The sequence below is a fragment of the Lutra lutra genome, chromosome 4 (assembly GCF_902655055.1).
Source record: "Lutra lutra chromosome 4, mLutLut1.2, whole genome shotgun sequence".
In the NCBI taxonomy this organism is placed as follows: domain Eukaryota; kingdom Metazoa; phylum Chordata; class Mammalia; order Carnivora; family Mustelidae; genus Lutra; species Lutra lutra.
Window position 1 is genome coordinate 5,290,350 of NC_062281.1, and position 12,532 is coordinate 5,302,881.

At 42.9% G+C, this 12,532-nt stretch overlaps 1 non-coding gene across 1 annotated transcript; it reads right to left on the reverse strand.

Moving 5' to 3' along the window:
• Positions 1-950: 950 nt before the first annotated feature.
• LOC125099457 (U6 spliceosomal RNA) lies at positions 951-1,056 on the reverse strand. The gene has a single exon (XR_007127184.1). It is a non-coding gene; the product is annotated as a U6 spliceosomal RNA (small nuclear RNA).
• Between the last annotated feature and the right edge of the window lie 11,476 nt (positions 1,057-12,532).

A 12,532-nucleotide genomic window follows, 5' to 3' on the forward strand; every position in this document is an offset into this window, starting at 1 on the left:
TTATATTTTGTCTCACACCTGTGTTCTCGCCCCGGCTTGCCCAGCTGGGATCGCCTGCTCACCCGGTGTCCTCATCACCGTCTTGGCCTGAACGCCCCGCCAGGTGAACACAGAACACCGTTTCGTGGTTATGCTAAGTGGTCACTGTTTGGGATATTCACGGGGTCAGGGCCCCGGTCCCACCACCACGTTGACCTCCTTTCAGAACATTCTGCAACGTTAGAAGACCCTGAGGAACAGACTGCTCCACCAGGCCTCAGGGAGCCCTCGTCATGCCCTCTCCCGTGCTCAGAGTGCACAGAGGTTTCGGTCCCTTCCCATCTGGCCCTTCACAAACTTGAAGGGATTCCAAGGTCTGGGTACATTTTCCTGAATTCCCTTACTAGCAAAAATGTCTCCCGCAGCATAGTATTAGTTTCATTTCTTTTATTCCGTTTCCGGGTCCTCCTTTATGCCTCTCCCACAGCTTTTCTGGTGAGGACGTTTACTGAACTCCACACACGAACGCTTTCATTAGCTTCCTTTGTTTCGTGTCCTTCTATTATTCTTATGGGCTCCGAATGTGAAGGGGCGTCTTAATTATGGTCATAGCGCTCAGAGTCCTTGCCCTTGCCAGAAAGAATACAAAAGAATCACTCGTCCACTGTCCCTTTAGAAGTCAAGACATTTTACTATGGGATATTATCTCAAGTTATTACTAGAAATCTCTGCATGTAGGGGACTTTGCATTTTCTACCCTTACATAACTGGCTGTAAGTTACCCGGATCAAAGTTGGGACCGTAAGAATGGTGGGATTCTCCTCATTCACTATGTGTTTTGTAGAACAAAATGTAAAATGTAAATATAAATTTTGTTTCTCTGTTACCCAGGTGCTAGGATACCTGAATGTCTTGCCCTTCACCCCCTTTCTAAATTTATGTATTTGCTTAATTAATTCATTAGTATTTTTAAAAATATGGAATGCTTCATGAATTTACTTTTCATCCTTACACAGGAGCTATGCTAATCTTCTCTGTATTGTTCTAATTTTATATCTGTGCTGCCAAAGTGAGCGCTCACCCTTTTTTAAATATTTAAATTTTAAAAATATTTATTTATGTATTTATTATTCATTCATTTATTTATTTATTATTTGTTTTCTTATTTGTTTATTTAAGGAGTTTCCATGCCCAGTGTGGAGCCCAATGCAGGGCTTGAACTCACCATCCTGAGATTAAGAACCGATTGAGGAGTGCCTGGGTGGCTCAGTGGGTTAAGCCTCTGCCTTCGGCTCAGGTCATGATCTCAGGGTCCTGGGATCGAGCCCCGCATCGGGCTCTCTGCTCAGCAGGGAGCCTGCTTCCCTTTCTCTCTCTCTGCCTGCCTCTCTGCCTCCTTGTGATCTCTCTGTCAAATAAAAAAAAAATCTTAAAAAAAGAAGACAAAAAAAAAGAACTGATTGAGATCGAGAGTCAGACACTTAACTGTCTGAGCCACCCAAGTGCCCCCACCCCCCTTTCTTTAAGAAATGAATGATTGGAAATTTCCAACTGATTCCCTGACAATTTCACTTCACATTATGAAATCACACAGTATTGATGAAGCGTAGCTTGGAAATTGCAGCAACGTTCGAGGTGTAATACGGGGCTTCACACGTCTGACATTAGGATTCTTCATCAGAGATGGACAGATTGACCCCCAAGGCATTTCCCTACATCCTAGGCACAGGGTTTGACTACATTTCCCAGCATCCCTTGCAGGTAGGCAAGGACATATGATGGGTCATGTGATAAGAGTGTTCAGAGGAAAGTGGGCAGTAGGGGCATATTTCCAGGTCCACCCCATAATGCCCTCCTACACTGACCTCTGCTGTCTTTCCCCATCCACAGCTGCATGGATAGGACTCTGGGAATCTTGAGGTTGGAGCAGCCACAAGAAAAAAGACTGAGTCTCTGCTAAAAGAGTCTCCCAGGGTAGTATCTTGACCTGGAATACTCACATCGAACTATGTTACAAGCATGAAATAAACTTTTATTGAAGAAAGTCTTTAATTTTTTAAGAGCAACACCTTTCAAAACTAATGGAAGACATTTATTCATTCATTCAGTAGGTAGTTCCTGAAATATATGCTGAGTGCCCCCCATGCGGCAGGGACTCTGTGAGTCATATACTTTGATAAATGAAACACACACACTTATTTCCATGATGGAGCTCACGATTTACCAAGGAGAAGGGACAAGAAGGAAAAATTCAGGAAGCGTGTACCTTGCGATAAAGGCTATGAAGGCAACAAGTGGGGGACATTATTCCTTTGCTCAATGTCTGCCTATATGCGGTGGTTGTGGCTGAATTCTTGGAGGAAATGATGTGAGGATGAGATAGGATGGATGAGAAGGTCTAGCCGTACAGAGAGTCAGCAAGGAGGATATCAGGAGTCTGGAACAACGCCATGCACCGAATTTGTAAAGACATCAGAGGAGAAGGAAGCTCTTATTCCTGACTCATAGTGAGAAAGCCAGAGAACAGGTGATTGGAAAAGTTGGCAACATATGGGGTATGTGGGCCATATGTGTCACATAAGGATCTGGAATTTAAGTGCAAACAGGTTTGCTTATACCTTAAAGGAATTTAAGCAGAGGGTTGGAATGAAAGGAATGATAGTTCAAAATATCGTTTAGGCGGCTGTGCATAGAATTGATACAACAGAGTGAAAGCAGGGGTGCAGAGGAAAAGGAGTGGGGTATTTCAGTACTAATGGAGAGATGGTGGTCATGGCTTAGGCTGAGTGAGGTGGCAGGAAAGGCAGAGCTAAGTGGGCAAATCCAAGACACGTTTGGAAGGTAGAATCAGCACACTGAAGTAAAGATTGTACATGGGGGTACAGAGTGGTGTCAAAAAAGTTCTCTGTTTTTATAGTTTGATCACATGGGCCAACACAGATATAAGACAGGAAGAACAGAGTTCGAGTGAAGACCAGGTTTGTTGACAGGATTGTCTTAAGAAATCAGTTTTGGACTTGTTACATATAAAATGGGAGATTTGTGGAAATAACATCAATACCCAACAAAGAGGGAATTCACAAAGAAAATGTGGTATATCCATACAATGGCATACTGATCCACCCTACAGAAGAAAAAAATTCTGGCCATTGGTGACAACATGGATGAACATGGAAGACAATCCACTAAGCCAAATTGGCCACATGCAGAAGGACAATACTACACGATATCGCTTATATGAAGAATTTTAAAAAGTCAAATTCATAGAAGCAGAGAGTAGAATGATAGTGGCCAGGGGCTGCGGGGTTGGATAGGAGAAATAAGAAATTATTAGTCAAAGGGTACAAAGTTTTAGTTGTATGAGATGAATAAGGGCTTGAGATCTGTTATACAGCACTTTGCCTGTAATTAATAACATCCTATTGTATATTCAGAAATGTACTAAGAGGGTAGATCTCATATTAAGTGACCTTCTCACACATACAAAATAGTAATAATCAATAAAGAAGGTGGGAGGAAACTTCTGGAGGGGATGGCTATGTTTATCGTATAGATTGTGGTAATGGCTCTGTGGAGTATCCTATGTATTAAATACATATGGTTTTCTTGTGTGTCAATCACACCTTGATAAAATCATTTTTAAGTTAATGAAAATATATCTTTATACATCCTGAAAAACAAATGAACCCAAGAGGTTCTGTTACAGGCTAGTGTGTTGCAAATCGCTCACTTCCGTTCTCCAGTTTTAGTCCATTAAAAATGTTAGTGACATCCAGGGGAATACACTTTCTGGGCACTAATTGTGCTGTTAAGGGAAAAGTGAATAGATCTGCTTTAAGGTTGAATTATTGGAATTCAAGAATTCATTAAAATCTCTCCATAAGCCCTTTTGGGAGACCAAGCATACTCTCTTTGCAGTTAGCTCTGTTCAAATCATTCGCTGGAGAGGTAGAGGAGCATTACCTATTTTATGATTCCTGTTGTAAACATCACCCTTGAGTGAAATAAATGGTTTCTTTAGCTCCCCTCCACTCCCTCCTTTTTTTCCTGAATGTATCTCTATTTATCTGTCTTTCCCTCTTTGGAGGCTAGCAACAAACCGTAATTTATTTCCTTTGTGGTTAACCTACCAGTACGCTTCCTACCAAGCTGGGAAAACCACAGATTTGTTTATTTAACACATTACCCTGTCCACCCTTAATCGATGTGTCCCAGTAGGAGATACCTGGAAGCCACTGTCTGGTCATCCAGGGAGAGAACCCACCTCAAAGCGGAGCTGTGAGTGAGAATGCCGTTTTAGGGGGGAGAGGGTTGAGGAAGGAACTAGGTGGAGCTCAGGCACTTTGCTTGAGTGTCTGAGTAAATAACACTGTTGTGGGAGTGGGAAACCTGAGGACAGACGTGAGACATTAGAACATGAAGTCTTTGCCAGGTTGGGATATACCGAATTTTGAGTTTGCCGAGAAACCGTGAGATGAATGTGTCTGTTAGACGGTTGTGTGCTTGGGTCCAGAGTTGGGTGGAGATACAGTCTCCTGCTGGGGATAGACAGTTAGCAGCCCTGAGGTGACATCTTTTGTCTACCATTACTTAGGCACAGAAGAGAAAGATGGAGCACAGAGGCTCTAATGGTGCTAAGTGATGAACACTGTATCACATCTCGTGGTAACCTTCCCAGAGCTTACAACGCACATGCTATGACCTTTATTCAACAGAAGGAAACTGAACTTTGGGAGATGAAGTGGCTTGCTCCTGCCGGGACTCACCCATCAGTCTGGTGGATTCCAAAGCTTGAGTTTTCAGCCGCATGGAGCAGGGACCATGATGTCTTTCAAATGACAGCTGTTGCTGGATGCACCCATAACACTTCCATCTCTGGTTGTGCTGAAACTACCGGAGAGGTGTCTGACCTTGTCTCACATATAAAAGAGGCTCCACTGCTTGTCAAATGGATAGATGAATGAGAAATTAATGGAAAAAAGGTTGTGTCCTGTAAAATCCTGTCTACTTATAGAGACCTATAACGTGTGGATTTGAGTATTTCACATGCTCCCTCTGATGGAAAGCCTCCCGCAGACCCATATCAAGAGCAGGGCACAAATATTTGAAATGGCCTTCTAGACTATTTCCAGTCTAGCCCAGTTTATCTTTCCAGATTTTCTTCCCACATTTCCTATTCATTCACTAAGATTCAGCTGTTTTGTACTCCCACTGTTCCCCTCATTGAGTGGCTTTTGCTAACCTTCGGTTAAATGATCAACCTCGAGTATTCTCCCCTACTCATTTAAGATCTAATTCCTTCTTTTATTATTATCATGTTATGTTAGTCACCGTAGAATACATCAGTAGTTTTTGATGCAGTGTTCCAAGATTCATCATTTATGTCCTATTCTACTTCCTATCCCAGGTATGTGACTTTTCAACACTCAGAGCTTCCCAGACTGAAGCAACCTTCAAAAAAAAAAAAAAAAATCACATCACTCCATACTGAAGCACCTGAAAAGAAAACACGGTAATCTTTTTTTTTTCTATATTCAAGTTAACCAGAGTGTTGGTATGGGTACGGGTGAGGATATCGATGGAGGCTTAGAGACAGACAGAGATAGGAATACAAATTCATGCATACACATTACACCTTCAATATTCAGAGTTATTGTCAGGTAGTGATGGGAAGGTAGGGAACCTGGAAGAGGAAGGACTTAGCCCACACACCAAAGCACCAGCTTCCTCTCTGGGAAAGCATCTCTAAAGTGCTTTTGAATATAACAACAACAACAAATGGCATACTTAGGGGAACTTCAAATATTTGCTCTAGTGTGTGTGTCTGTGTGTGCCTGAGAATTCTGTGGGTCCTGAACCTGTTATAAACAATGGAAAGAAATAAGGATAAATTATTAGTGTCTAAATCTTAATGGATTTATGTAAGATCCTAAGGTGATTAGGTTCTGAAGGAACAAATAAATCAAGGAATTTTAATACCTGGGACATATCCCGTGACCTCATTGGAAAGGAAATGTTTCATTTGGGTTGTATTGATCTGGGTTTCAATCCATGATTCTCAGTTACTAGCCATGTGACTTTGGATATTTTATTTACTCCATCAGTCTCTGTAAAATGAAATAAAAATGACGGTCTGCTTTGAGGACTCAATATAATGTACACAAACTTTCTGGAATGTACTGTGTTCTTGATGCATTTCGATTTTGTGTTCAGCACAGTATTTTAGCCACTATGATGGTTGATTTTAGGTGTCAACTTGACTTGGGCACAGAGTGTCCAGACTTTGATCAGACTTTATTCTGGGTGTGTCTCTGAGAGTGTGTTTTGAGGTGAGGTTAACATTTGAATCAAGACACAGGGCCAAGCAGAAGGTCCTTCCTAATGTGGTGGGCCTCATCCAATCAGCTGGAGACCTGACTAGGAGGAAGAAGCTGAGCAAGAGGGAACCCTCTCTTTGAGTGAGGGGCATCAATCCTCTCCTCCTTTGGGCCCAGATTCAGATGGGAAATTACACCATGGCCTTCCTGCTTCTCAGGCTTATGCTGGAACTATAGTGTGGCCCCTCCTGTGTCTCTACTTGTGGACTGTAGATACTGGAACTTCTCAGCCTCCATAATCACATCAGCCAATTCCTTATTATATATCTCTTGATAGATAAAAAGTGAAACAGAGAGAGAGAAGGAGGAGAGAAGTAACACTCTGAGAAAGGATTTTCTTATTTAAATATGTCATGAAATAAAATAGTGAGGAGACTTTAGCTACTATAGGATTTCTCTGGCACTTGTGGAAAATAGAGCAGATATAGCAGATCCCTTGGAGATCCAGCTGTTGCCTGAGCTGGAGCTCTAAATTGTAGCAGGGGACGTGTAGCCCTGCAAGTAAATTAGAAATTAAACTAAACCTTGAATAGGACAGTATCTATAGATACAAAGATATAGATATATATATGAAAACTCATATATATGGATATTTATCTCTATGTATCTAATCTGTATCTATATCTATATTTGTCTATGTAGCTATATGAATCTATCCAGAGATATATAATGTGCATCTATATCTCTGTATGTATGTATCTATCTCTCTATTGATCTCTATCTCTTTTCTATCTATGTATCATCTATCTATCTATTACCTGTCTGTCTGTCTATCTATCTTGTATTGATTCTGTTTCTCTGGAGAACCTCAACTAATACATCACTAATTACATGTAAAATAGCCTGTGTCTTAGCTTCTCCTGGAACAGAGTGTATGCAAACACACGCACGCAGGTAGTTTATTTTAGAAAGTAATTCCATGGAATCAAAGTGGGTGATTTGGAAAGAATGAAACAAGATCACGAGAAAAGCCAAGCCAGGGGTGAGGAATTGAGCTCGCTACTGGTAAAGGCCCCTCATACTAAATTTTGCTTGGATTCTATACGAAGTTGCTTAGAATATGCCTCCAAAGGACCCGTGTGAGGAGAGGTGGAAGAGGTGTTGGATCCCAGGCCCCATTGGTCAGTGACTCACCAGGGTTGACAGCCCCATTTCCTCACAGTGCACATGGCTGAGTAGTCAGAGCAAGATCAGCATGGCGTATTGGACACCGGGATGGTTGGAATACACTTAGGTAATTCTGGTTGATACCTTGGTGAATGGGTAGGAAGGAGGGCCATCTGAAGGAGACAGATTAGAAAAGGTTCCTACCATACCCCATTAAGATGACACTATTTCTGTCCAAAGCAATATGATTTAATGGAATAAATGCTATGAATCAAAAGGTTTACAAAAAGATTCCAATTTGTGGAAATAAAGAAAGCATGAAAAATGGGAAGTTTTTTTTTTTTAATTAACAGGGACACAACAATTTAATCTGATATTGATTTCTAGCCATAAGTTTTGTTGTAATTTCCCCTTTCTGCTGGAGGATCCTGTACTTTTCCTTTCATCTTTAGTAAAGAGGGTGGCTCTCCTGTCACGATGTGTAATTGTCCATGTGTGAGAGCCTGTGTGGGGTCCCTGCACCAGGGAGAAGCATCAAGACTCAGGACACCCAAGAGTTAGGTTCACTCTGCCACTTGCCAGCTCCGTGATCTTGGTCTACCCTTGTCCCCTCTGAGCCACTTTTGTGAAAGGGAAGACTCTGATGGACTCTGTCCTCTGGAGTTAAAAACTAAGTTTTATACTGCAATCACAGAAGTGAAGAGAAACTGTCTGACCCACGCATACCCCCATTTATGCCTGATGTCAAATTCTATCATCTTATCCAGACCCTAATCCACTGCACAAATGAGTCTGGCGAAATGCCTCCTAACTCCTTAATGCAGCCCCTTTCAAGAGGAAAAACATTTTCACACATTAAAACAGGAAACACAAATGAGTCATTCTCTCCCTGGTGACCAGACTTTTTATTCAGTAAACATTTTCTCCCTTGAAGCCCTTTTCAGAGCCCCACTGCGTGCTGTCATTCACATCTTATTACACAAAGTCTGTGCAGACATGACTTGGGACTAATGGGGTTGCAGCCAATCTATTCTGAGGATAGGTTCATTAGATGCTAATTGCACTAAGAGTGTCCAAGTTAATTCCCACCTCTTCCATTTGTATATTCCTGGACCCTAGACAGTAATAGCTAAAACCCATCTATCTCCATGGTAACAGAGGAAGCCATAAAGAACGAATAGAGCTTGACCATGCAAGGGGGAGAGAATCTGTAGGTAGGAAATAATTGCATTTTAAACAGGGTGAGTGCCAGCTTTCAGAATAGGGTGCTGTGCTCAGACGAGGAGAGAATCTGCAAGGGCACTGACATTCACCCCAGGATTTGGTAGCCACTTAAAGGAGCCCCAGGTAGAGGGTTTGGCAAAGAATAGGCCAGGCAGGAAAAGCAAGTGGTAGGGTAGCAAGTTACATCAGAAACAGTTGCTAAAATGCAGGGGATTCTAGAAAAGGGAGTAAGAACTGATTGGGGTAGCATGCACTCCTTCAGTCAAGATACCCTGTAGTTGCCTCTTGCTCACCAAGTAGAACAGTCCACAGGCTGCAGATGAAGTCACAAGAAAGGCCGGCAGACACACAGGGCTCCAGTTCTCAGGAAGCGTACACTCTCTCAGAGCATAAAAGCCAGAACCAAGTTGTCAAGAAAATACACAAAATAATTATAAACCTCAGGAAGTGTTGACAAGCAGAGGAACAAGGTTGGACACGAAATGGAAAAGAGCAGAGGAAGGCATCTGGATTTGAACAGTCAGAGAACGCCCCTGAGGGAGGACAGACCAGAGCTGAAGGGCTAAGAGCCACGATGCAGCCAGTGATGAGAGACGTTGCAGTCAGAGGAGGGCATGGGGGATAGCTCATGCGGCATGTTCTCAGCAGCTCCTGGATTTATGTCTGCCTCTGCCATGTTTTCCTTCATCAGATGATGCATGTAACTGAGCTTGAGGGCAAATCAAATCATCTCCAAATTGGAAATGATTTTTGTTCACTGCACCTTGATAGTGGAGGTCAGCAAATTTGTTTTCATGATGTTTATTGGCGGGAGAGGGAGATACCCCATCACACAGTCTCCTCAAAGGATCAGTCATGAGAAAGTTCTGCTCACTCAGATTTCCCTGCCTACAGATTGGTTGGGGGGGGGGGGGTTGTAGAATCCCTGAGAATCTCTTTGGAAAGTAACAGCTGCTGTAGACATCATGGCGTCAGTGGTGTTTGGCCCAGGCCACAGCTGTCCCTGCCTCTGCCAGCTGAGATGCCAGCACTGTCTTCTGATGGTGGAACCCTGGTTTTTTACCCCAGGGAGGGGTTTAGCTATTCTATCCCCATTGCTTCCAGGGGCAGCAGGCCTGACACGTCAGGTTGGGATGAACTGATCAGCTCAGCTACCCTCCTTGTGGCCGGCGGCCATGGGGAGGAAGAGCAGAAGGAAGAAGGATCTCACAAAAATAGCAGAAGTCACATAAAACTGGCTGATGAGCTAGGAAGGGGATGGCAGGGAACAGTAGGTCAAACAGGCTAGTGGAAGAAAACATCTGGAAAATTCCTGAGGCATGGGCTGGTGTCCTTGCTGGATTCCAAGGACTTTCTACAGAATGTTGTATGTGAGAACTAGGTTTGTTTTAAGGACTATCAAATTCCTAATGGTGGCCACCAGAAATCCTGACATCCAATTTCTTTCTTCCTGCATCCTCATTTCTCTCTAGCCCTAAAGCTTTGCTGTAATGTACTAAACAACTAATTAGGCAGGTAAGACAAATGAGTAGTTCTAGAAGAAGAAAAAAAAAGACAAAAGATGTCTTTAGTTTCCCCTGCCTGGCAAGCAAATAGAAATCTTTAAAAAATAAACAAACTTTCATCACTGGGAGATTGGGGAAATGACCTCACATAAAATGGAACATCCAGAAATAGCACAGATCCATCCAGGAAGGAAAGAAAGGAGAGAAAGAGGTGGAAAGCCTGAACCATAATTTTCCTTACAAGGAATATATTGAAATTGGTAGAAAGTAAAGAGAAACTTTGACAAATTCTAGAAATATTTCCTAATCTTTGGGCTGAGGCTAAAAGTAGAAGTAGGTAATAAGGGGCACCTGGGTGGCTCAGTGGGTAAAGCCTCTGGCTTCAGCTAAGGTCATGATCTCAGGGTCCTGGGATCAAGCCCCACATCAGGGGGCCTCCTCCGCGGGGAGCCTCCTTCCCCCTCTCTCTCTGCCTGCCTCTCTGCCTACTTGTGATCTCTGTCTGTCAAATAAATAAATAAATCTTAAAAAAAAAGAAGTAGGTAATAAAAGAGACAAAAGCCTTCCATTTGGGATGCTGTCACTCTGGAATCCTGAGTTTTCTTTCAAGAAAGAATGAAGGTATCCCAGGAAATACCATGCCGGGAGCCTCCTGCAGGACGGGGGACAGAGATCTGTCCACTGTGGGGCACCATCTCCCCAGATAAGAAACCTCTTTGTCTGAGGAGTCGGTGGTCAGAAGTCAGGACATGCTACCTGGGAAGCCTTCCTCACTCCAGCCGCAAGAAGTCTTCCTATCTTCTTCAGAAACAAAACAAAGCAAAACAAAACCCAGCATTTGTAGACGTCTGCGGCTGGGAAATTTTTGGATGGTCCTCCTCCTCTTCCTCCTCCTCTTCCTCCAAATCAAAACCAAAAACAAATCAAGCAAACAGGCAAGGAATCAAAAGGCATATGAGTAGAAGTTCTTTTTTACATTGTTTTTTAAGTTCCCTCTCACTAGTAGGTGGGTATTTTATAATAGTGGGAGAAAAAGAGAGGGGGGGAGAGAGGAAGGGAGGGAAGGAGAGGGAAGGAGAGAAAGCCAAGGAGACAGAAAGAGAGGAAGAGAGTGACTCTTTTTAAAGAAGCTTCAGTAGGGGGGCTGAGAAATGAGACAGGGAGGGGGAGGAAGGTAATTAAACATGTGCTACTGAGCAGGTTACTACTCCTCTCAAAGCCCCAGAATCTCAGGGAGACAGATACACACTGGATACGCACTTCTTTTTTTTTTTAAATAAAGGTTTTTTATTTTATTTTTTTGACAGAGAGAGAGAGAGATCACAAGTAGGCAGAGAGGCAGAGAGAGAGAGGGGGAAGCAATCTCCACAGTGAGCAGAGAGCCTGACGCAAGGCTTGATCCCAGGACCCTGGGATCATGACCTGAGCTGAAGGCAGAGGCTTTAACCCACGGAGCCACCCAGGCGCCCTGGATCCACGCTTCTTAAGGACACCTTTACTCACCACCGACTGTGAGTGACCAGGTGACAGCAGCAAGCCCAAGCAACCTGCTCCACCCTGCAGACGTGGGCAGCAAATCTGTGATTTCCCTTAAAATATTTGTCGTTTGAGGCCACTAAGTGTTACAGCAGAAACCTGACTAACTCATACAGCGGACAGTGGATCCGTTTGGTGTGCCAGACTTCAGAAACAAGGCTCATCCTCTTAGATAGACCAGACTTTGGACTAATTAAGTGAAGATTATTACCTTGATAAAATATTGGCTTACAAAGTCATGTGATCGTCTTTCCAAGAATTCTGCCGTTTCTATTTTATTTTATTTAATTTATTTTTTTTAATCTTTTTTTTTAAAAGATTTTATTTATTTATTTGACAGAGAGAGATCACAAGTAGACAGAGAGGCAGGCAGAGAGAGAGAGAGAGAGGGAAGCAGGCTCCCTGCTGAGCAGAGAGCCCGATGCGGGACTCGATCCCGGGACCCTGAGATCATGACCTGAGCCGAAGGCAGCGGCTTAACCCACTGAGCCACCCAGGCGCCCTGCCATTTCTATTTTAGATGTTCATTTTCCTTGACTTTAGTGTCTTTTTAGTAAAAAAAAAAAAATGTTTTTCTTTCTTTTTTTTTTCCAAATTAAATTCTAATTAGAACTGTGCCTGTTGGACGATTTTAAATATATCTGCAGTCCATTTCTTTGATGAAAGGGTGGTTGAGCTGCCAAATATTCACGTAAAGGGCAGGAGCTTGCACGTTTAAGGAGAACATTGAGAAAGTAGGAGAAATCCTGAGAACCTTGAACAGTAGGAAAGACAACGGATAGTCTCTGTACAGCAATCTGAGAA